Source organism: Rhinopithecus bieti, unplaced genomic scaffold (genome assembly GCF_001698545.2).
Source record: "Rhinopithecus bieti isolate Rb0 unplaced genomic scaffold, ASM169854v2 scaffold_25288, whole genome shotgun sequence".
Lineage (NCBI taxonomy): Eukaryota > Metazoa > Chordata > Mammalia > Primates > Cercopithecidae > Rhinopithecus > Rhinopithecus bieti.
The window spans coordinates 1,126,138-1,151,685 of NW_016811567.1; the positions used below are offsets into that span (position 1 = coordinate 1,126,138).

The following is a 25,548-nucleotide window of genomic DNA, read 5'->3' on the forward strand; positions in this document are numbered from 1 at the left end:
GTATTCAGTTTTTTATATATCTAATATTGTATTAACTATTTTATGACAGTGATATGTGCATATATATATATAAAGCTTCATATATGAGATTTTATAAAGCACATTAATATAAACTAGCTTATTTCATATTTAAACTTCACACCAATCTTGTCAGGCAGGGTAATTTTATTGCATATACTGAAGTTCACTCAGAAAGATTAGGTGATTTAAGCGAGGTAATTAGCTGGTAAGCTGCAGGGCAGTGACCAGAACTCAAAACTTTTGACAACTTCAATGTTCATTTTCTGTATGACACTAGCATTTCTTTTATAAATCTAAGATTTCTTCTGTGGTATTTCAATTTCAGTTATAGATACAGCATTTACATTTTAGAAATAAATTTTAAAGGTCCACAATTAGTGTACCAGTGCTATGATCTGAATATTTGTGTCCCCTCCAAAATGCATGTTGAAACTCAATCCCCAGTGCAAGAGTACTAAGAGGGAGTTGATTAAGTCATGAGGGCTCTGACCTCATAAATGGGATTAGCAGCCTTATAAAAGGGCTCAAAGGTTGAAGGAAGCACTCTCTTGTCTTTCTACTCTTTTGTCATGTGAGGAAAATCATTTATTCCCTTTCTGCCCTTCTACCATGTAAGGACACCTAGATGGCACCATCTGAAAATGGGGCTTTACCAGTCATCAAACTTACTGGTGCCTTGATCTGTGACTTCTGAGCCTCTGGAACTAAGATAAATAAATTTCTATTGCTTATAAATTACTAAGTCTCAGGTATTTAGTTACAGCAGGAGAAATGGACCAGGACACTCCCCTTTCCCAATACCATAAAACTCATACAGGTTTTTTTTGCCCAGAAGTATTTACATACTTTCAGTTTCCCCTTGTTTTCACCTTTTGCTTTCCTTCTATGCATTCATTATGAGCATCTTTCCTAAAGTTAACAAACTATATAAAACTGGAATTAGGTAGGCCCCTTTTGCCTAAAAGTCTCTCAGACTACTTAGAATTTTCATAAGTCATTCTTCTCAGCTTAAGATCAGTTATGATACTAATAAGTTATCCTCCCAAAAAAGTAACTTGAACGATTTTCACTCACTAATATTTTAGCAAGAATTAGCATATTACATCATCAACACAGGTTACTTAGCAAGAGCCTAGGAAAACAGGACTGAGGATTCGGCAGTTTTGTTGGACAAAGTATAACACGGTCATTAAAAATAAGGACTCCGGAAAGAAATGAGACACCAAAGAAAAAATAGACTTGGCAGTTTTGTTGGACAAAGTATAGTATGGTCATTAAAAATAAGAACCCTGGAAAGAAATGAGACACCTGGCCAGGCGCGGTGGCTCAAGCCTGTAATCCCAGCACTTTGGGAGGCCGAGNTTCCATCCGGGAATGTTCTGGGTGATAATTACACAGGTATACAACATACCAGAGTTCATCATACTAAATATTTAGGAGTTGTGCATTTCAAATCATGTAAGTTATGCCTTGGTTTTACATCAAATTTTTTTATAAGTGGAAGCTTTGAAGTCAGATCCAACCAACCCATGGTCTGACATTTATTAGTATTATGATCCCACATATGTCACTTAACCTCTCTAAGCCATAGAAATACACTCTGGAATATGAGGATGGTAATAGTATCTACCTCATGTGGTTGTTGCTTGAATTAAGAGAGCTGGCACACTTAGTGCTCAATATTTAGCAATCTGTACTACTGTCATTATAAAGGGAAGGAGAAAAAGTGGGAGACAAAAAAGAAAAGCTAAATTTCACATGAGACTGGATTCCATGGGATATCACAAAAAAAGGGCACCTTGGAAGCTTGTGGGAAGAATGAAAGCATAGTGCCTAAGGTTGAGAACAGTCAGTATAACCTGATGGTTTAAATCACAGGCTCCTGAAGCTAGATTACCTGAGTTTGAATCCAGGCTCTGCTACTTAACTAGGTCTATGACTCTGTCTAAGTTCCTTAGCTTCTACATAGTAAGTTCAAATATTAATGTCTACTTCATATAGTTTTTGCAAAGGACTTTGGAGTACGAAGAAAAATAATGACTTTATTTTAGAATTATTTAAAATACCAGTAGAACATTTACCACTGAGCGGGAATAATACCAGTGAGTTTGATTCCCAGTGATATTTTTATTTTGACTGGGACAGTCTCATCATTTATGTCTCTTGTTTAAAAGTCATTTAGTTCAAGAAGCCTTCCTAACTGATCTAAAGTAGTTTCTTTGTTTCCCAGGGCTTCTATAACAAATTAATACAAACTGGGTGGCTTAAAACAATGGAAACTACTCTCTCACAGTACTGGAGGCTAGAAGTCCAAAATCAAGATGTGGCAGAATCATGCTCTCCAAAGGCTCTAGAAAATCTTTTCTTGCCTCTTCTAGCTTCTAGTAGTTGCTGGCAATTTTTGGTGTTCCTTGGCTTGTAGATGCATCACTCCAGTCTGCCTCCACTTTTATACGGCATTCTCCCTTGTTTGTCTGTGTCTCTATTTCTGTTTTTATAACGATTACCAATCACTGGATTAGGGCCAATCCTAACCCAATATGACCTCCTCTTAACTAATTATATTGGCAAAGACCCCACTTCCAATAAAGCCACATTCTGAGGTTCTGGGTGAACAAGAATTTTGAGGAACAATATTCAATCCAAAACAAGTAACTTTTGCCAAAAAGACCAAAATAAAGTAGTTCCCTAACATACTAAAAGTATTGTTTATCAAAAACACAGATTTTTGGCCGGATGTGGTGGCTCACGCCTATAATCCCAGCACTTTGGAAGGCTGAGGCGGGTGGATCACCTGAGGTCAGGAGTTCGAGACCAGCCTGACTAACATGGTGAAATCCCGTCTCTAATAAAAGTACAAAAATTAGCTGGGCATAGTGGTGGGCACCTGTAATCCCAGCTACTAGGGAGGCTGAGGCAGGAAAATCGCTCGAACCCAGGAGGCAGAGGTTGCAGTTAGCTGAGATTATGCCATTACACTCCGGCCTAGGGGACAGAGCGAGGCTCTGTCTCAAAACAAACAAACAAACAAACAAACAAAAAAAACAAACAAAAAAAACAAACAAAAAACAAACAGATTTTCTTTATAGCACAAATTGATTTTTTTTTTCACTTTTTTATTATCTATCTCTTCCAAACAGATTCTAGACTTCTTGAAGGTAGGAATCAGTATAGTGCCTGGCATTTAGTTGAAGTTCAAAAATAATTTGATAGAATAAATTTATTGATTCTGGTTGGGAGAAATAAGGAAAGATAATTCAGTATAACATAAAAAGTGAGCCATTGCCCCAGGAACTGTTCCCCTCTTTCAAATCACATTTTTATTTATTTATTTATTTATTTATTTATTTATTTATTTTGAGACGGAGTCTCACACTGTCACCCGCGCTGGTGTGCAGTGGTGTGATCTCAGCTCGCTGCAGCCTCTGCCTCCCGGGTTCAAGTGATTCTCCTGCCTCAGCCTCCTGAATAGCTGGGACTACAGGTGCCCACCACCATGCCCAGCTAATTTTTGTATTTTTAGCAGAGATGGGGTTTCACTATGTTGGCCAGGCTGGTCTGAAACTCCTGACCTCGTGATCCACCTGCCTTGGCCTCCCAAAGTGCTGGGATTATAGGTGTGCGCCACCACGCCCAACCCAAATCACATTTTTTAGATAACCAAAATAAATCAGCTGAATATTTAAAAAGTAGGCCAATCAACCAAGTGTTTCAGCCACAACATGGGCTTTTAAACGACATTCTGAGTTCTGGAATTTGTAAATTTTTCTTCAGAGTTTACATGGAGAATTAGAGGAGAGAACTAGGTAGGGAGCAAATAGAGCTACATTCCCCCATCTTTGACTTGTACCCCACTTCAACCATTTTCACTTGTTTTATGTAGCTTTCTGTAGGGGAAAATAACTTTTTTTTTTTTTCAACTTTGAAAATCGCTAATGTAAAGACAACAAGCAAACATCTCACCAGATTTTCTTCTCTTATTTTGTCTAAGTAGATATTCTCTTACAGTTAAAACAATTACTGTATGGCACTGTCCTCCTGATAATGAGAGCTAATTTATATCCTTATATTTATCTTGGACTATTTAGTGTTTTAAAAGTAAAGCAATCATTTGGTTGGTGGTTGGTTGGTTGTTTTGTTGTTGTGTACATTTTAACTACTGTAACTGCTTACAATCAACATTACAGATGTGTCAATCTGCTCTAATGCTTGGATCCCAATCTCTTAAGCAACACAGTATGGTTAAAAGAGCATGGGCTTTGAAGTCAGAAAGAACTGGGCTTGAAATTATCTTCATCACTTCCTACTTGTGACACTAAGTAAATCACTTTTCTTAGTTTCTTTGCTTGCAAAGTAAGGATAATATCTATTTCACAGGATTATTATGACAATTATATGCACAAATTATATAAAAGCACCTCACACACAGCAGGTATCAAATAAATGTTGGTTTCAAAATATTTTTCAAGGATATGTTATAGCATTTTCCTAATTTCAACTTTCTCATATTGAAGAAGTCTATTATTCTATTTATTACTTAGTAAAGTTAAAATTTTGCTGATAACGTTGTTTTCCATATATGCCTAATTGAAAGTTATCTCAAATTGGTAAGTGGCTAAAGTTCTTTCTAAAACATAACTCAAAAGTTCAAATAATAGATTATTTATACCTCAAGGAATATATATTTCCAATTTTGGTTTACACATGACTTTTTGAAACTGGCATAAACCTCATGAGTGGGCATAATGCCCTATAAACAGATGGATATGAATGCTCAGGTGCCAGAAATTCAACATGGCCACAGCTGATAGAGAATGTTAAAATAGTGACAGTTCTTGCAACTGGTCATCTGTTCCTAGTAATAACTAAGTCTATCAGAAATAGAAAACAAATTCCAAAATACATGAATGTTTATTTAGTCTTCAGTAGGAATTTATATATAGCTCATATTCAAATATTTTGGCACCCTTTAAAATCTATCAATATGCATCTGATATAATCTTTTCTTTCTATGGTTATAGCTGGAAAAAAAACCCAATGTACACTGTACCCAATGTGTAGACTTTTATCCTTCATCCAGCCCCCACCCTTCCCCACTAGTCCCCAAAGTCCATTGTATCATTCTTATTCCTTTGTGTCCTCATAGCTTAGCTCCCACTTATAAGTGAGAACATACGATGTTTCTCACTTATGAAGTTTCTCACGATGAAGTAACTGAGTTACTTCACTTAGAATAATGGTCTCCGACTCCATCCGGGTTGCTGGGAATTCCATTATTTTGTTCCTTTTTATGGCTGAGTAGTACTCCAAAAAACTTATCCATGTAACCAAACACCACCTGTTCCACAAAAACTACTGAAATAATAAAAAAAAGTAATTATTTGATTAAAAATAAACACAATGAAAAAACAAATATGATGAAAAACAATTTTTTTAATAGGCAGAGATTCCTAAGTAATACAGTGACTATATCTTCAAAGACACAGCAATGCAGATGTTCATTTTAGTGGTATTTATAATAGAGAAAAACTGGAAAATATATAAATGGCCAACAATAGAATACTGGATAAATAAACTGTTCTATCTATAAAATGGTTAAATTATGCTATATCCAAACGATATTATTCAGCCACTAATACTATGGTGCGAGAAAATATTTACAAAGAAATAGGAAATTATCAAAATATGTAAAAATATATATAATGGGTAACAAATGATTTTTGTATGATCACATTTGAATAAATATAGGATACATACACACATACATTCAGAAAAAGTGAAAGACTATCCATCAAATGTTTAGAGTGAGGTTCTGGGTGATTTTACTGTGATTTTCACCTACCTATATTTTCAAACATTTTACTATGAAAGTATGTATCACAAATAATTACAAAAACAGTACTTCAGTCAATAAGCTAAATGGATTTAATGGCTCTTTATTCTACATTCAGAAGCTGACTGCTTCTCACCACCACCTTTGTTACTGCTCTGTTCCAAGTCATTATCTCCTTTTACTTGGAATATTGCTATAGCATCCTACCTGGCCTTCCTGCTGCTTCTGTTTCTTCCCCAATTCAGTTAGCTCTTCTTAATAAAACAGATCATGTCACCTCTCTACTTCAAGTCCTCCAAAGGCTTATTTCACTTACAGTAAAAATCAAAGTTACCAAAATAGCTTACAGTGACCTATGATTGGAACTCTGTACTCTTCTTCATTGGACTCCTACTCTCACCTCATTACATTTTTTACTTCGTCTCCTAGTGAGCTTCCACTCTGCACACTACTTTCCAGGCTCATTGGTCTTCATGCTGGACCTTGAACATACCAGGACTTTGCATGTGCAGCTCCCTTTGCCTGAAATGCTCCTCCCTGGATATTCAATGGTTTGTAATTTTCTTTCTCCAGGTTTCTATGTAGTCGTCTTTTCAGACTTTCCTTTCATCGAAATTAGTATTACAATCCTCCATGCTCCTACCCCTACCCAGACTCCTTACATTCCTTCTTTGCTTTATCTTTCTCCTGTAGTACCTAACCACATTTAACATACCCAAATTTTATTTATGATTTTTCTATTGCCTGCTTCACTCTCTCTATGGTTTAAGCCCTCTGAGGCAAGGGTTAGGGTATCTCCATCTGTTAGACAGTAGATTGCTAGAGAGAAGGTAGTGTGAAAAGAGATTTCGTTCAGTGATCCAGTTTCTCAAGGGCAACAGTAAGTTGTAAAGTCCAAGGGAGCAATTTAGGAAGGCTGAAACTTAAGTTCTGTATTTTTAATTTATTTTACAACAAACTGTCACAGTGAAAATCATAGTGGCTATTTATCAATTTCATCCACTAATTAAGTAGCTAATCTAAAAGTCAAAATCAGAAATTTAAAAAAACTTTTGCTTAGCTTTCTTAACTGTCATAAACTTTTTAAGGAGAGAAGAGCAATTAAATCTGTTATAATAGATTGGGTTGAAAGGTTCTTGGTCAAAGCCTACATTATAAAAATATGTAAACTGAATAAGCTCAATTAACCACACTGCAATTTATTTGCCATACTTTTTAGGTTTTAAGGTCATAAGCTTGTCTGACAAATGTGAAATGTGGTGTTTTTTCCCTAGTTCTTTGTCTAATGATTATTAATGATCAGGCCAATGAAGCAATTCCTTGGCATAACACTAGGGTTCCCTCAGTAAAGCATATATTTTTATTAGTGAGGCCAAAATAATATTTTACTAAAACTGTGATAACTTCAACCTGATGCCATTCACATAGAAAATAAGACCTAAGACTAATAAATAATTTTTTCTCCTTAGAGTCTGAATTTTTATTTAAAAAATATTAAAATATGGTTTAACTAGGACTACTGTATGAATTTTTAACATAGCTATACATTTTAATTTGCATTATGATAAAACAGCTAATAATAACTCTTTATAATTACAATATCAAATAATTTTCCTACTAAAACCTTAATAAGCATATATACTCTTAAGAGTTCTTACAGGAGACAAAACTAGAAGTCCTGTTAGTTCAAGTAATAGACTTCTAAGATTTTCATTATTTGCTTGCACTTCTTATTTAGAGGGTCTGCTTCATAGGCATGCAACGTGTGCAGTAAGTAGCACAAGGCACCATGCTTGATTGTATTATTAGATTAACTGCTTGGTATCCTTTTTAAAGTAGGAATCACTGGACTTTGAGAAGATCATGTATCAAACAAGTAAATTTCCATGAAAAACGTGTGTGAGAGAGAGACAGTAAAGTGAAGACCAATATGGCAGCAAAATATTCGGAGAAGCTGGAAATCAGTATGGATGCCCAATCTCTCCACTACTTATAGTTGTGAACTTAAAGTTCACATGAAGCTTCAGCTCTGCCCAGAGGTGACACTCCAATCTTGGTTAGTTTTTCTTAACAAGTGACAACACTGACCTGTTCAAACTTGTTAGAAAAACTGAAGAAGCACAATGTCCATAGGTCTGATTACTCTGCATCAAGTTAATCTTTTTCCAACTTTCTGTAATAATTCTGGCCAAAGTGGTTGGATTGCTAGGCCTTGATAACTTGTACAATACCTTATTTCTCTAAGATTAGAGTCTATCCTCTCATCCAACTCCTAATCTCCTCTGGAATTGGATTATTCCTGCAAGAAATAAAGTAGTCATCAGGGATAAGGACCTAAAGTGAGTAGAGGGTGGGTATTAAAGATCAACCTGTGAGTTTTTCCAAAGGACATCTTAAACATAACTGAATCTTACACATGATCTAAGATGAGTAGGATGAAGATATGTATTTCTGGGTAGAACCAGATAATATGTTACCTTAGTTGTTGCAAGTCGAAGTCTATCAAAGAGTAGAGTTCTCATGGCTGCTTTTAAAGTACAATAATCATATTTTGATGGTAAGAACTATTACACTGCTACATTTAACATTTTGTGCAGATTAGAGGGGAAAGAAGTAAATGAAAGTCCTTTCATTTGCTTCTCTTTTGAATTTTCAGACTGTATAGATATAAAAGCAAAATATTTTGGTGTCAACATAAAACAAAAACATTTTAGGTTTAAATTTATTGTCCTATAGTGGTAGTCCTTATGATCAACCTTTTTAATATACTACAAGCTGGTGATTGCCTGCTTGTGGCTACACAACTTTTCAGGTAATTAGAACCTTAACCACTATAGACAGAGAGGGGTGATCGGAAAGCCTTTTTTTTCTCTATCTCAGGGAGGCAGACTAAATAAACCTTTCCAATTTCTAGAAAGATTTCAAATTTGTAGTATAGCATAATTTTGTATACTAGATACTATAGAATATCCATAATTTAGATATAGATAGGTACCCGATATCTGGATAAAACATAACTTTGAGTTTAACAAGTGCAGTGGAACAATTAACTCTTCGGGAAACAATCATTACTCTACAACTGATAAGATTTGGATCTTGTCCTTGGAAAATGTATGGTATTCTTTGGAAGCTAAAACAGACACAAGACAACACATACTACCTAGGGTTGGTTTTTGCCATTAAAAAAGTAATTGCATCCTTCTCAGTCTAAGGAGATAAAAGTAAAAAAAAAAAAAAAAAAAAAAAGTAATTGCAAAAACCCGCAATTCCTTTTGCACTCAAACTTAGCTGAAAGTTTTACATAGGAAGTATAGAAAGTAAATCAGAAGAGAAAGGAGACACTGGTAGACAGGATTCTGGAAGAAAGGGGTTTTTATGAAGAAAAAAAGTTATTTATTTTTTTTAAAGGCAAATCAAACCTATTACTTCCTGGTTAGTAAAGGAAGTATAAAAGTATATATGTTTATGGAACATTTATGATCTTTTAGTAAAATATATTGTATCTAAAGTTACAAAAAGTTACCTGTTATTTAACGTTGATTCAAAAAACAGAACACAATTTGAAAATGGAAAGGAAATACAGTTACAATACCTAGATGCCTGGTTGTAATTGTGTGGTTACTTTTTTTAAAAGTCATGCTTTTAGAAACATAAAGATTAGAAGATTTTACTTAACTCTGCAGAATAACAAATATATGTAGATTAATAATGTTAACTTTAAACACCTTTATAATAAAGTCAATGATATCTGGAAGGTAGATGGAATGAAGCAAAAATAAAAGAATTGAAATTATTCTAATTTTATTGAATAAACTCATAAAAGTCAATTTTCTAACTACTCATACCAACATACCACACTTGTTAGCTAGCTCTGCACTCAATTTATAGCATGCAGTGAGTAATCTACCATGTCTTCCAACTTATCTTAAATTATTATTTTGGATTTCTAACACGTCTTCAAGAACACCATTACTTTTTAACTGGAAAGCATAAAGTATATTTGTTGTGTAACCTACACATGCCAGTATATAAAAATACATGTTTTCTAATCATAAGTTATTTTCAGTGCCTTTAAAATAGTTCTTGGCTGGGTGCGGTGGCTCATGCATGTAATCTCAGCACTTTGGGAGGCTGAGGTGGGCGGATCATTTGAGGTCAAGAGTTTGAGACCAGCCTGGTCAACAAGGTGAAACCCCCGTCTCTACTAAAAATACAAAAAAATTAGCTGAGCGTGGTGGCGCATGCCTGTAATTCCAGCTACTGGGGGAGGTAGAGGCAGGAGAATCACTTGAACCCGGGAGATGGAGGTTGCAGCGAGCTGAGATCGCACCACTGCACTCCACAAAGCAAGACTCCATCTCAAAGGAAAAAAAAAAAAAGGTAGTGCTTCACACTTGCAGATGATAAAAATTTTAAATCATATTATGTCAGATATACATATAAATCATATGTGTGTATATGTGTGTATAGTAGTGGCTACCTATGCAAATACAAGATAACCAAGTCATGTATTCAAGTAAATTATATACACTGATGGTATATCACCGCTACTCTATTTTTTATAAGCTAAAAAAATAATAAGGGTTGGAAAAAAGATAGTAATTTTCTTGGAGGCAAAAGGGTAGGTATATACGTATGAGTCAAGGAGAGCTGTTCTCTCAGACAGGCACTTGGCTAACTCCCTCAGGTCCCTGTTGTTTGCTCAGGTCTAACCTAATTGAGGGCCATCCTGCTAGCGTACTTACTAATGGAACCTGTTCTTGTCCAAGTAATTAGTATCTCCCTTTCTCTCGTCTACCTACCCCACTACAGCACAAATCACCTTCTAACACAGTATATAATTTGTTTATTGTGTTTATTGCTTATTGTCTGTATTTTCCTATTAGAATGCAATCTCCAGGTAGCCAGTGTTCATTATTTTATTCAATGGTATACAGCAAAAACCTAGAATAAAGCCTTGAAGTACAGCAATTACTCAATAAAGATCTGCTGAATTAAAATGAAATGAGTAAGACCAGAAGCAACAATCAGATTTTATGAAGATATAACTGTATGTAACAATATGCTATTTTTTGTAAAGGCAAGTTAATTGTATTTCTTGGATTGGGTTGTTCAGAGTGTACAAAAAATATTGTCCTTAAGGAATATTAAATTCATAGCCTGACACCTAAATCATGTATATATCAACATGCACTTGATGTAACCTCATTTCCTGCAGATCTTTTGCTTGTGTTACCTGCTCACAGATGTCTTCACTGACCACTTTATCTAAAAGAGCATGCTATCCCCTTATCATTCTCTAGCTCTTATCTTGCTTATTTTCCTTGATAGTTCTAATCACTCCATATTATGTTGAATATTTATTGTTTATCTCCTCCATAAAAACAGGAACCTTAGGTGCCTTCCTTATTGCTCTACTTTCCCTGTATTTGGATGAGTGCCTGGTACACAGTAAATACTTATCAGCATGAATGCACTGGGAATTTGCATGGACTCATGTTGTTCTTCATATAAAAGAATGATCTAATTGTTTCTATCCAGATCTGAAGTTGGAAAGCAATCACTTGTATTATTCCCTCACCAATACAACAAACAAACGAAGAACAGTTCTTCACGCTTCACACCATATAGACTGAGATGGTTAAAAGGCTTGACTAGATATATGCTAGATGTTACTGCACCAAGTATCAATGAGATTCAATATTCACCTGGAACATTAAATCTTAAGTCATAATAAATACAAGTTTTAGATTTACTCTGTGCTTTTTTCTGGGTGAAATTATATTAATTTAATTGATTAGAAGATATTGATCTAAAATTCTGTGAAACTGTTTGATTTTAAAACTTCAGCAAGGTGAATGCCAGAAGTAAAGCAGTTCAGACGCAGTTGCTCTTTAATCCCACTTTTCTGTTTAAAATCTAAGACTGAGTGACAATATCTGGATTGAATGACATAGCTGTCTGTCTTTGTAATGGGTGGCAAATGAAAAAAGGAACGGCCGGGCGCGGTGGCTCAAGCCTTTAATCCCAGCACTTTGGGAGGCCGAGACGGGTGGATCACAAGGTCAGGAGATCGAGACCATCCTGGCTAACATGGTGAAACTCCGTCTCTACTAAAAAATACAAAAAAAAACTAGCTGGGCGAGGTGGCGGGCGCCTGTAGTCCCAGCTACTTGGGAGGCTGAGGCGAGAGAATGGCGTGAACCCGGGAGGCAGCGGAGCTTGCAGTGAGCTGAGATCTGGCCACTGCACTCCAGCCCAGGCGACACAGCGAGACTCCGTCTCAAAAAAAAAAAGAAAAAAGGAGCAAGATTTTTAAGAATGGCATTCTGCAAAGGATGTTGCTTACCTAGTCTGTTCTGTCTGAACACCAGAATCTTCACTCAAACTGTTAATTTTAGATATACCTTTAAAATTCTTCCCAGGATGTTTTCAATTGCAGAACTTTATAAAGTTCACCAAAGAAGTTGATAAAGAAAGACTGAAAGCACATTTTGAAATGAACTATATAATGTAAGCATGCATGTTATTTATTTGTCTGGTTTACTAAAAAATCCTCCTCCTTTTTGCATTTGCTATCCGTTACAAAGACAGGTAGCTATGTCATTCAATCCTGATATTGTTACCCATAGGCAGCAAAATCATTCAATCTGTATATTGTCAGTCAGTCCAGATTTTAAACAGAAAAGTAGGATTAGAGAGCAACTGAGTCTGAACTACCACTTTTAGCATTGGCTTTACTTATTTATTATTTTTTCTTTTTTAAATGGAGTCTTGCTTTTGTTGCCCAGGCTGGAGTGCAGTGGTGCGATCTTGGCTCACTGCAACCTCCGACTCCTGGGTTCAAGTGATTCTCCTGCCTCAGACTTCTGAGTAGCTGAGATTACAGGCACCCACCACCACGCCCGGCTAATTTTTGTACTTTTTTAGTAGAGACGGGGTTTCACCATGTTGGCCAGGCTGGTCTCGAACTCCTGACCTCAGGTGATCTGTCCGCCTCGGCCTCCCAAAGTGCTGGGATTACAGGCGTGAGCCACCACGCCCGGCCCTGGCTTTACTTAAGTTTTAAAGTCAAATAGAAAAAAAGAAGGATGGCTCCTTTAATGATATCCCAGATATTCTACCTAGATTCTCTGATTTTTCGGTTATTTAAAGTTATTAGAACAATCACAATATGATATTAAAGAATCATGTTGTTAACTTTAAAGCTTCAATCTCCAGCTCAATTTAAAGCTCTTTTCACTATTCCCCGCTACTCTACCCTGACCCCAAGTACAGAGAAAGGGGTGATTATTTTCTTACTTAACTGGGTAAGGATGCAGTCCTCATTAACTGGATTTTGATAACCTCTGTGTGACAATATCCAAAAGCTAGATCTATAATGAGGCTTCTTTGAAGGAGCCTGCAGGGGCTTCCCATTATGTAGTTTCCTGATGTTGGTCATCTGGATCCAGTTTACTAAACCACTTTAATTTCTCTTGCTGCAGAGATTCCCTCTTGCTGAGGTCAGCCTGCATACTGACCAAATGGCTGAAGCTCACCTACTTTCCCTGGTGTTCATACCACCCATGGGAATCTCCATTATTCTTGACACACTAAATGACAGGCATGAAGGCCACTTTCTTCCTGTCCTGGCCTCTCTATCATCTCTTGCAAATTCTCTTTCCTCTACTCATACAGCTCAGCAAGTATGAGTAGAGGAGGTCAGCAAGTCCTCTGGTCCAGCAAACCACTCAACAGAGAAAAGAAATATGCCTCTTATTTTCGTAATTTCAATCTTTGGATATGATTCTCTTCATACAACCCCCACTCCAATTATATATCAGGAACAGTCCCATCCACAAACGGATTCTCCAAAAGGCTTCCTTATTTTCTCTCAGGCCTACCATTTTTTTAACGAAGGGTGAGTAGGAGTGGTGGTGGTGAGGTAGTGGTGGTGGTGATAGGTATGGTTGTAACACTACTTGGCTAATACTATGGGATTATTCAAAGTTATTTTAACTTAGAATGTGAAGTATTCAATGCATTTTACTCTCAGTTTTGGGATATAATCATAATTATGGGGCAATGGGAAAACTCCCACTCAATATTATAAATGCATCAACAAAAAAAAGATTCTGTTGTACCTATAGTATTATGATATCAAGTGTTAGCCAGTCCTTGCCTAATGTATTGGCAAAACCTCAGTCCTAAAAAGGTAAGAGAAATATCTTATTTGGTCCTGTTAAAAACATCTCCTGTGATATCCAATTCACATCATGTGTCAACTTTTTTAGAGAGGTGGTCTCACTAGATTGCCCAGGCTGGTCTCAAACTCCTGCACTCAAGTGATCCTCGTGCCTAGGCCTCCCAACATGCTGGGATTAGGGGCGTGAGCAGCCATGCCTGGCCTTGTGTCAATTTCTTATAACAAAGCTGTGGTAGGGAATTGTCAATCCCTATGTACAGGAACCCAAAATTCAGCCTTTCAAGTACAGTATCTCCATCAAATGTAGTTAGATAGCTTGTGGTTTTGTGAGATATTAATTAAAATCTTCAATAAAAAAGAACTAAGGTACTTAGGTACACATATATTAACACATTAACATACCAAGAGGCTTGGCACAGTGGCTCACACCTATAATCTCAGTCAGTACTTCGGGAGGCCAAGGTGGGAGGAGTCTCAAACCCAGGAGTTTGAGAACAGCCTGGGCAATATAGTGAGACCGTGTCTCTACAAAAAAATGATTAAAAGTTAGCTGGATGTGGTGGTGCATGCCTCTAGTCCCATTTACTCTGAAGGCTGAGGTGAGAGGATCACTTGAGCCCAGGAGTTGGAGGCTGCAGTGAGCTCTGATTGCGCCACACTGTACTCTAGCCTGGGTGACAGACTGAGATCCTGTCTCAGAAAAAAGAAAAAAAAAAGAAAAAAAAAGAAGAAAAACAAGGAACAAACAACTTTGGCAATAATGAAACCTCTTAATTCAGAGCATTAGAATGAAATCCTTTTTTTTTTTTTTTTTTAACAGAATACTTATCAGTATCTTACGTAACTAGTGTACTGAGGAATCTAGTTTAGAATCTTCCTTTCCTTTTCTTTTCCTTTCCTTGTTCCTTTTCCTTTCCCTTTTCCTTTTTTTCTTCCTTTTCCTTCCTCTCTCCCTCCTTCATTCCCTTTTGTAATTTCTGTTTCTATAAGGAACTAGGCAAAGCCAAGTAGATTCTTTAACTTAAAGAAGTATAATAGCTCTCTCTTGCTCCCCCTCCACCATGTTGAGATGCCTGCTCACCCTTCACCTTCCACCATGATTGTAGGCTTCCTGAAGCCCTCATCAGAAGTCAGGCAGATTCTGGTACCATGCTTCCTGTACAGCCTGCAGAACTGTGATTCAATTCAATCTTTTTTTCTTATAAATTAAAAAAAGTATAATAAATGTCTGCTGTTGTTGGTTCATTCAAAACAAATTTTCTCTTCCCTCTGCTCTATTGTAAGTGGTGGTGTTTTTGCTGAGATTCTAAGATTCCCTGGCTTTCAGCAAGAAGAGATTAGTTTTCAGGATAAAGCTTTCAAAAAGGTCTTCCTTACTAAGTATCTAGAAGCCCTGTGTTTTCTGGTATCTTTTTGTGCTACATTATCATCTGTTTCCTCAGTGGCAGCTGCTGAGTTTGTAAAAGATCAATTGGCTGTTTCTCTGGATTTTGCCATTTAACTATTACATGCTCACTTACATGGGTTATGCTTATGAAGAGTTATTTCCTAATTGCAGGCTGCTTCATTAGAAGGAAAAGAAGAGGTTTGGGGATAATATTTCTCCAGAATCACGTTCACCAAAGTTATGGCAGCAGTAGCAACTTTTATAATCCACAAGCTAATGGAAATTAATCTTACTCTTACTGACGAAGTACAGTAAGTGTTTTATAAAATATGGTGTTTACCTCTATATTAGGCAGTGTTTTTAAAAATCTTAATTGATTATGACAATCCATTCTAACTACTTCAGAGTTGGACATCATATTAAAATGTAAGATTGTTTAAAACTGTTGTAACTATCCGGTAACTATCTTCTTCTAAACAATGTCTTTAAAAAGTGACGGGTCTTTTAAAATCCTCTTAGTAACTGTGAAAGGGATGCCATTACATAAACTCAAGATTAGTTAACATGTTTATTTTTAAAAGTGATTTAAAATACTATTTTTATGGCAGCAAAATAAAATATGATCACGGCCGGGCGCGGTGGCTTACGCCTGTAATCCCAGCACTTTGGGACGCCAAGGCGGGCGGATCACGAGGTTAGGAGATCAAGACCATCCTGGCTAACATGGTGAAACCCTGTCTCTACTAAAAATACAAAAAATTAGCCGGGCGTGGTGGCGGGAGCCTGCAGTCCCAGCTACTCAGGAGGCTGAGGCAAGAGAATCGCTTGAACCTTGCAGTGAGCTGAGATTGTGCCACTGCACTCCAGCCTGGGTGACAGAGCCAGACTCCATCTCAAAAAAAAAAAAAAACATGATCACTAGTTGACGCTATAAAATGTAATCATTTAGGGATACGTTTTACTTCCCTACCTTACCTGATTTATTTTTTAGTTCTCAACAGAAAATATTTAACACTCAACTAGCTGGCACATTTATATTTGTTGTTTTTTTTAAATGACTATCTATATAGTCTATTATTTTCTTCCATTATCCTTTTCAGGTGCCTCATTAGTAATTTTCTGTATTAAAAATTCTTAGATTACATGTGGTTTTCCACATAAAACTATTATCATCACCATCATCGCAACTATTTGAGTGGTTGGTTCATTCCACACACTGTGCTAAGTAAGCATTTGCACATGTTGTCTGATAACATTTTTTTTTTTTTTTTTGAGATGGAGTCTTGCTCTGTCATCCAGTCTGGAGTGCAGTGGTATGATCCCAGCTCACTGCACGCTCCACCTCCCAGGTTCGCGCCATTCTCCTAACTCAGCCTCCTGAGTAGTTGAAACTACAGGCGCCCGCCACCATGCCCGGCTAATTTTTTTTGTATTTTTAGTAGAGATGGGGTTTCACCATGTTAGCCAGGCTGGTCTGGATCTCCGGACCTCATGATCTGCCCGCCTAGGCCTCCCAAAGTGCTGAGATTACAGGCGTGAGCCACGGCGCCCAGCCCATCTGATAACATTTTTGTGACAGTCCTGAAAAGCATAGTCATATTTTTATGCACAAATTTTAGGCAGCAAAACTGAGGTTTACAGAAGTAATTTTTAAAATATTGCATTTTTATCAAAGGGCACTGAAGCTTGCATGTGTTTCAGTTAGATAAAATTCCAGATCTTAGCTATCCAAAATCCTTATGCTCATAACCTTGCTTCTTAAATCTCTAGTGGCCCACTAACATATTCTTTAGTATTTGTGAGTTATTATAAAAAATCTTCAGTTTTGTACTTTTATTTCGAAAGTAATCTAAAAATTAACATCTCAGTTTTGGATTAAAAAAACACCATTATATAAATAAACACTTTGACTTGAGTGCCCATGTTTTTGTTTGCTTATAATAGAGTTGGAGCCAGACTATCTAACTTAAAATTGCCCTGGGCTACAGTAAAGAATAAGTAAATTAATGATCCATTTATGCCAGGGAAACATCAAATATTGTAATTGCTTGCTTCTGGAACAAAGGTTTCAAAAAAATTATAACAGAGAAAACTTAGGAAAATTGAGTTATCACACGGCAACATAGGTATCTAAAATTCAAATAAATCTGTGCTCTGTTTCCATTGATGATTTAGGCTTAACAAAACACTTTTACATTAATGTTGTTAACTTAAAATATTTTAATTTTATTTCATTCCTAATTTTTTCTAGTTTAATAGTTAAAATAGAGCTAAAACATAAGTTTACTCCTAGTTTTCTATTTGTACATATTAGGGTAACTGTATAAGAAAATAGTTTATCACACTGGGTATCCACAAAAATTCATAAAAGGTGCTCCTATAATACTCAAGACTGAGAAACAGTAGTGTATACTCTGTGGGGCCAGTGTATAATAGCAACTCAAGTTAGTTGAATCAGAATTTTAAGCATCTACCTAGTTTCTCCATATTTATTCATTTGATTGATTAGTAACATTTCAAAAATATATTCTGTGGCCAAACTATGTCGGAGTTACTTTCTTCCCCATTATTAAGTGCACTAAATTCACAGCATGGAGTTTTAGTGGTTCTCAGACTTTTTTTTTTTTTTCAGTAAAGACCTCTTCGAGAATCTTGTGACATCTATGGATCCTCTCCCAAGAAAATGAATATACAAAATATTATACACATTTTAAAATTACATTTAAAAAAGAAAGAATAGGTTCTGTAGTTACAAAACCTGAATTCCAATCCTCTTTATAATCTGTGTAATCTAAAGCAGCCTCTCTTAAAGCCTCCATTTCCTCATCTGTAAAATGCAAATACCACCTATCACCTAGAAATGTTGCACAGATTGAGTGAAACCATGTAATTATGGTCCTAGCCATTTAGCAGATGCTAAACTAAGTGGTAACTATATTTTCTATTGTTAGAGGTTTTATTATGCTGATTGGTTACAGCCACTTTTTAGATTCTAAGGATCTTATATTCTTTCCACTGGTTACCTCATTTATTTGGCTTCTCCTTTTAGGTTATTTTTATAGATGATAGTGACCCACAAAAGCACTGGAGGGATAATAGCATCTTTAATGTTCAGTTAAGAAGAGAAGTGGCTTTAATACTGCCATGATCAATTCCAAAGGTGATGAGTATTAGAGAGATTCAATATACGGAAAAGGATACTTAAAGGGGGGGAAATGTGGTTCACAAGTTTAAATGATATATACTACATACATGTAGTATACAAGAAAATGGAAAACATTATACTATTATTCTGACATCACATAGTTTTCTTGAGAACTAAATGACAGGATGTGATTTATAATATTATATATATAGATCTATCTTTTGTATGGATTTTTTAGTTTTCATCCCTGTTTCCTAGCCCAGAAGTCCTAAAACTTCTAGATAGGGGCACTAGGAGAATCTTGTTCTATTCAGTCTTTGACCCTTGGTTCCTGACACAGAGCTCCTAAGCCCCTTGGAATTTCCTGGATGATAGGAGAATCTTTTGTTCTAATGAGCTAACTCTTGATGGGCTCCTGGATAGCTTCAGGATGGGAGCTGGTTGCCAGGGAAGCCAACCATGTGATTAGGGAGTTGGAACTTTAAGCTGGCTCCTCACCTCCAGGGAGGGGAGAGGGGGCTAAAGGTTATTTGCTCACCATGACCAATAATGTAATCAATCATGCCTACAAAATGAAGTATCCATAAAAACCCAAAAGGACAAGCAGGGTTCAGAGAGCTTCCTGATAGCTGAACACTACGAGGTTCTCGGAAGCTGGCCTGCCTGGAGAGGGCATGGAATTGCCACACCTCTTCTCCCTACCTATACATAGGGCAAGGTATGGGAGAAAAGGTGTGCAGACTCTTCTTCCATCCAGCTGTTCACCTGTATGCTTTGTAATATCCTTTATAATAAATGGGTAAATGCAAGTAGTTTCTCTGACTTCTGCGAGCCACTTTAGTGAACTCATTGAACCTGAGGAAGGGATCATGGGAATCCTGATTTATAGCTTGGTCAGGAGTATAGGTGACAACCTACTACTTGTGGCTGGCCCTGGAAGTGGTGGGGGCAGTCTTGTAGTACCATGCCCTCAATCTGTTCAATCTGATGTTGCCTCCAGGTAGACAGTGTCAAAACTGAATAGAATTGAGACACCCAGCTGATGTCTGCTAGAGAATTGATGGTTTGATGTGGGCAGGGGTGAGAGGGGACCGCTACCCCACCCCATCTTGTTGCAGAAGTATTGTATTGAGTAGTATTTGAGAACAGGAAAAAAGTTTGGTTTTTCCTGTCTCTCAGAGACAAAACACAGTGCCTGGCACATGAATGAGATTCAGCTACATTTGAAAAACAAATGCCAAATGAAAACTGAGTCAGAACAGAACATCTTATTAAGGTGAGAAGGCATTTATTCTATTATTCTCAAAACTGGTAATATTAAAAACATACTTTATGTTCATATCTGAAACACAATTAACTCTAAGGAACTATCCAAATTTCTTTCATTTTCATTGTCATTTTGGTATTTTAAGCATCAAATATTGCTTGAAATATTTGAGCATAAACATATTCTGGTTATGTTTAATATAGTGTCACTATAGCCATCATAACAAGATTTCACAGAAGGCTGAAGAGAAGTATTTTTTTTTTTTTTTTTTTGGAGACGGAGTCTCATCACTCTGTCGCCCAGGCTGGAGTGCAGTGGCCGGATCTCGTGATCCGCCCGTCTCGGCCTCCCAAAGTGCTGGGATTATAGGCTTGAGCCACCACGCCCGGCCGAGAAGTTTTAATAAAGATCCTCATTCAATATAAAATGCTCCTCTAACAGTAACTGAGATAAAAATAATGAAAAAATAGTTACGTTTGCAAGGCTGACTTAACACTTCATGCATATTTCATTAGATGATCTTTGTGAGACTTACAAAGTAAACATTTGTATTTTAAAACTTTTTCTTTGCTCTTAACAATATATCATGTCAATAAAATTTCCTCCACTTCATTTCAAATGGCTGAATACTGTTCACTGTACGGATGTTGCTTAGTTAACCAATCTCCTAATAAATGATGCAGTAAAGAGTACCCTTGCAATTAACTTGTTAAACACATCCTTATTTGCTTATAATACTTTTTTTTTTTTTTTTTTTTGATACAGAGTCTCGCTGTCACCTAGGCTGGAGTGCAGTGGCACAATCTCGGCTCACTACAACCTCTGCCTCCTGGGTTCAAGTGATTCTCCCATCTCAGCCTCCCCAACAGCTGAAACCACAGGCACCCGCCAGCATGCTCAGCTAATTTAGTAGAGATGGGGGTCTTGCCATGTTGGCCAGGCTGGTCTTTGACGAACTCCTGACCTCAGGTGATCCACCCCCACCTCAGACTCCCAAAGTGCTGGCATTACAGGTGTGACCCACCATGCCTGGACTTTGTTTTTGTTTGTTTCAGACAGAGTTTTGCTCTGTCACCCAAGCTAGAGTGCAGTGGGATGATCTCAGCTCACTGCAACCTTTGCCTTCCGGGTTCAAGTGATTCTCCTGCCTCAGCCTCCAAGTAGCTGGGACTACAGGTGTGCGCCACCACACCCAGCTAATCTGTTTGTATTTAGTAGAGATGGGGGTTTCACCACGTTGGCCAGGCTGGTCTCGAACTCCTGGCCTCAGGTGATCCGCCCGCCTTGGCCTCCCAAAGTGCTTGGATTACAGGCATGAGCCACTGCACCCAGCCTGCTTATGACACATTTCTAAAAGAATTGCTAGGTCAAATGCACATGCTCAAGGCTTTTGATACATATTGCCAAACTGCATTCTAGAAAAGTGCTGCCAACATACACTCTCAGCAACATAAGTAGCCCTGTTTCTCTGAACCCTTGCCAGTACTATCAAGAAATAACCACTTGTTAAAACAATGCCTGAAGATTAATGTTTAACATGTTTTGTTACTCATAAGTTGGGCTTACTATTAAACTTTTAACTGTTATAATATTACCATTCAAAGCTTAAGATTCTTACACGTATTTCAGATGAAGAAACTGAGGTCTAATAAATTATAAATCAGACCCCTTTTAGTGTGAATTTTAGCCCTGGATATACTGCAGTGTAGTCTACTTTTTTTCCCCCTTGTAATAGCCTTACAGATTTCCCAGAAAAAGGTAGACATCTTCTTTATTAAGTTGAAGGCTAGGAATATTGTATTGGTTTAGTACCGTTTTTCCTGTTTCCTAGATTGGATTTTACAAATTTTGTGTTAAGGATACCTTTTGACATTTACTCATTTAATATTAAAAAAGTCTAGCTAATCTTGGATAAGAATTTTGTTGCTTCATTCACTGACTCACTAACAGCACTTATCTAATGCCCACCATATGTGAAGGATAAAGTAGTGAACAAAACAGGTGTAGTTTATATTTTTGTATGGTGAAGGGAGGTAGGAAATAAACAGTGAATAAAGAAGATAATGATAAATTATAAATGCTATTAAGAAAATAGAGGGGCACGTGATTGATAGACAATAAATGGGAATGGGAGCTATTTTAGATAGGGTGGCCATGGAAGGCCTGTCAGATATATTTGGGTTAACTTGAAGGAAGAGAATGAATGAGCCATATTCAAGACAATAAAACCACATCCCAGGCTGAAAAAAAAAAATAAATAAAAAATAAACAGTGCAAAGTCCCTGAGACAGAGTATCAGGTAAGATTAAATTCAGTTGAGAACAAGAGACCCCAAAATAGTGGCTTTAATAATATAGACATTTACGAGTGCAGGGCTGGCATGGTGCTCTCATCCACAAAGTCCTCAGGGACCCTGGTTTCCACCAGTTTTGCCATCCCTAGAATGAGAAAACCTGCATGAGACACAAATTGGCAGCTAGAGTTCCAAGATCACATCTATAGTCCATGGTACACGATAAAGGAAAAGCCGCATTGAAGGTGTACACCGACTATCTTTTAAGGATGGTTTTACAAGTGTGCCACATGATACAATGATTATATCCCATCAGCCAGCACTATTACATGGCTACAAGGAAGGCTGCAAAATACAGTCTTTGTTCTGGGTAGCCATGTATCCATGTCTACTACTATGAAAAAAATGGAATTTTGGGGGACAACAGGCTCTGCTACAGACTACAAAGAGTTCAGCCCATGATAGAAAGGAGGCAGTAAGAAGGGTGAGAACAACTTCCCGTACTGCTTCCTGGGAAGATGGAGAAGTGGACAGGGGCCAGATTATGCAGTCTTGAAGGCTATGGTAAAGAATTCCGATTTCATTCTGTGTGCACAAGGGAGTGATATAAACTAGTAACATTTTTTAAATGATTGCTTTGGTTGGTATATAGAGAATGGTTTGAATGGGAAAATTTTCATGAGGGTACAGATAGAAAGTGAAAGCAGCTAGTGTGGATATTGCTGTGGTCCAGCAAGAGATGATGTTGGCTCCCAAGGGCTGTAGCAGTGGAGGTGATAAGCAGCTAAATTCAGAATATTTTTGTCAGGCAGAATTGATGGTACTGTCTGATGAGCTGTATGAGTGTGAAGAATCACAGAAAATTCCAAGTTTTATGCTTGAGCAAAAAAGTGAATGGTGGTACTATTTATGAAAACCAGGAATCCTAAAGGAGCAGGAGATTTAGGGAATGAACAAAGGGGATTCAAATGTTGTTTTAGACACATTAGAGAAGCCTGTGCTTTTTATCCCTTGCCATGGCAAAATTTTCAATACCATCCATACTTTTCTAAAAATGGGTGGCCTCCTTCTACAAGTTATACACAAACTCATTCTTCCCTTAATAGGGTATTTTTTTTCCCTCAAAGTCTGGATTTAACATAACACATATTTTGGAAATACACAAAACATGTGCCTATTAGTATGGACTACTTTTCAGGTAAAAGAAAGAAAATCTATTAAGATAGTCAAAAGAAAACCAAACTACCAAATGGGCAAACTTGATTAACATTACCAATAAAGATGAACTTTTTGATGCAACAGGACAATTTTAAAAATGTAGCATCTATTCTTACAGTAAGAATAGTAATTCTTATAGTAAGAATTCTTACTACACAAGCCTTTAACAAATGCTAGCTCATTAAACACCTACAGTACCCTCTAAGGTAGGTATTAAAAAAATTTTAACAAATTTATAATAGATTTGGCACAAATAATAGGACAATTAAAGGCTTGTTCTTCAACATGGCTTCAAGTGATTTCATCCTAAACAGTGTTCAGTGAGTCAAAGTAAGTAGTATCAAATATTGAAAGTAATAGTATCAGTGCATTTTCTCCTAACACTCCTAACCCACACGTTTATTATAAAAATGTTTGTTCTATCTCTTCCAGTAAAATACTCAAGGTAATAAAACTCTCAAATCAGACTTACACCCTCTGGAAGTCATTCTATAGAGGTATAACCAATCTTTTAACACACCATCTTATGGTTGAAGATGTTAACATGAGAGGAGGAGAAAGCAGAAAGAGGAAGGGACTATTTGGAGAAGACGGGGAGAAAGGAAGGAAAGACACAAATGTGTTGTTCCTCCTCGAATTTTCCTGAAGTAAAAAAAAAAAAATGAAGTAGAATGTTTGATGAAATGAATAACCAAGCAAAACATTTTCTGTCTACACCAGTACCACTAGGAGTTGAAATAAATTCACACAATGTCTGCTATGTCAAAACACCTTACCTTCAAAAACATAACAGTTACCTTTTATTTTATAGTATGTTGTGTTTCTTGCTATTTCTTGCTTTTGATCTTCAATGATAAATTTAAATTGGATTACAGTGATTCTTTTGTAAGGAAAAGGTGAATTTTTAAAAGAAACAACCAACTGAAGTAGACATTTTATTTACTTCAAATTAACTACTCAAATAGAAAAGAACAATTTTCACATTATGAAGCTACATAATTCCAAAACACACATGCAGAGGCTCTTTTAAGAACGAAATGTCTAGTAATTACAAAAGAATGAAGAGTTTACAGACATACAAAGAAATAAAGGGGAATTATTGCAAAGAAAACAAGTTTAATTTCACTTTGAACGACAACGATTTTTCCGGAAAGCAGATACTTCACTCCTTTAAGTTTCCACCCAAGCCACAATAATTTCAAATGGTCTTGCGGATGACCCAGCTGGTCACTCTTGTTTATGTGCAGACTGGGGGGAATGAGAGTCAGAAAAAGTGCTATAAACCTAATTTGGCTAGAGCAAGTTCACACGACAAGACCGTGCTTTAAAAACTTGCTCTCCATTATGTACTTCCTTCCATCAGGTTGGAAAAAAAAAAGGTGAGGATGGTGAGTAAATACACCAGTGGTTTCATCAGAGGGGAACTCACTACTCAGAAGGTGACGGTGACGTGGTGCCGGTCCCAGAAGTACGCGCACAAGCTCCAGAGGTTGCGGGAGCTGTGGGAGGAAACAGGGACACGGTTAAATTCGCTCCAGGTGGCGGGAGTGAGGAGGGGAGGAGTGAGGCGGCGGACGTGCGGGGGCGGGGTGTCCAACACAAACACAAACACAAACACGAACACGCTCAGCATCCCCAGGGAGGGCGGACTGAAGCCACCTCACCATTCATCGCCTCTGGACCCTGCGGTCCCCCTCGGACTCAGGGCCAGAGCCCTCTGCGAAGCAACTTGGCCCCAGGGAAACCGTAGCGGCCGCAGAAGCCCCGCTCTCTGTAACGGCCGCAGAGGAGCAGCAAGCCTCCCTGTGAGTCGATGGGAGACAAGACGGAGCAGCAGTGAGAGGGCTGTAGGGGAGTGAAGCGCCTCTCTCCACCTTGTTAGAAGCGCGCTGGAAGCGGCCTACCCACCCCATCCCTGCTGCTTTGCAGTCGCCGCTCCCACCTTCCGCCGCCACCCGGAGGGAAGCCGGAGCGACGGGGGTCACGGCGGCGGTCAGAGGGTAAAGGTCTTGCTCCCAGCAGCCTCCGCGGTGGATACGTCGCCATCTTGGATCCGCGGGACAAGAAAATTCATGCGGTGAGTTTTTGGCAAATTTTCGGAAGTCTGGCAGCGGGGCGCGCGGCAGGGGCGGCGGATTCGGGGCCCCCGCAAGGCGGGGAATGCCCCGGGGCCGGTCCGGCCGCGCCCGGGGTCCG

At 37.7% G+C, this 25,548-nt stretch overlaps 1 protein-coding gene and 1 long non-coding RNA gene across 5 annotated transcripts in view; one reads left to right on the plus strand and one right to left on the minus strand.

Annotated features, from left to right (window-relative positions):
* Positions 1-24,275: 24,275 nt before the first annotated feature.
* Positions 24,276-25,342, minus strand: LOC108543540 (uncharacterized). 2 transcript variants are annotated; one of them, XR_001889605.1, is made up of 3 exons: positions 25,261-25,342; positions 25,017-25,155; positions 24,276-24,851 (listed from the first exon to the last, which is right to left on the minus strand). It is a non-coding gene; the product is annotated as an uncharacterized LOC108543540 (long non-coding RNA). The 2 variants fall into 2 exon arrangements; XR_001889604.1 differs by having other exon boundaries at positions 25,017-25,308.
* The window catches only part of CNOT2 (CCR4-NOT transcription complex subunit 2), a 117,332-nt gene continuing 117,113 nt past the window's right edge, over positions 25,330-25,548 (plus strand). For all 3 annotated transcript variants that reach the window (XM_017894048.1, XM_017894052.1, XM_017894051.1), the window contains exon 1: positions 25,330-25,429. The gene's annotated coding sequence lies outside the window, so the exon portion shown is untranslated. The remainder of the gene's footprint in view (positions 25,430-25,548) is intronic.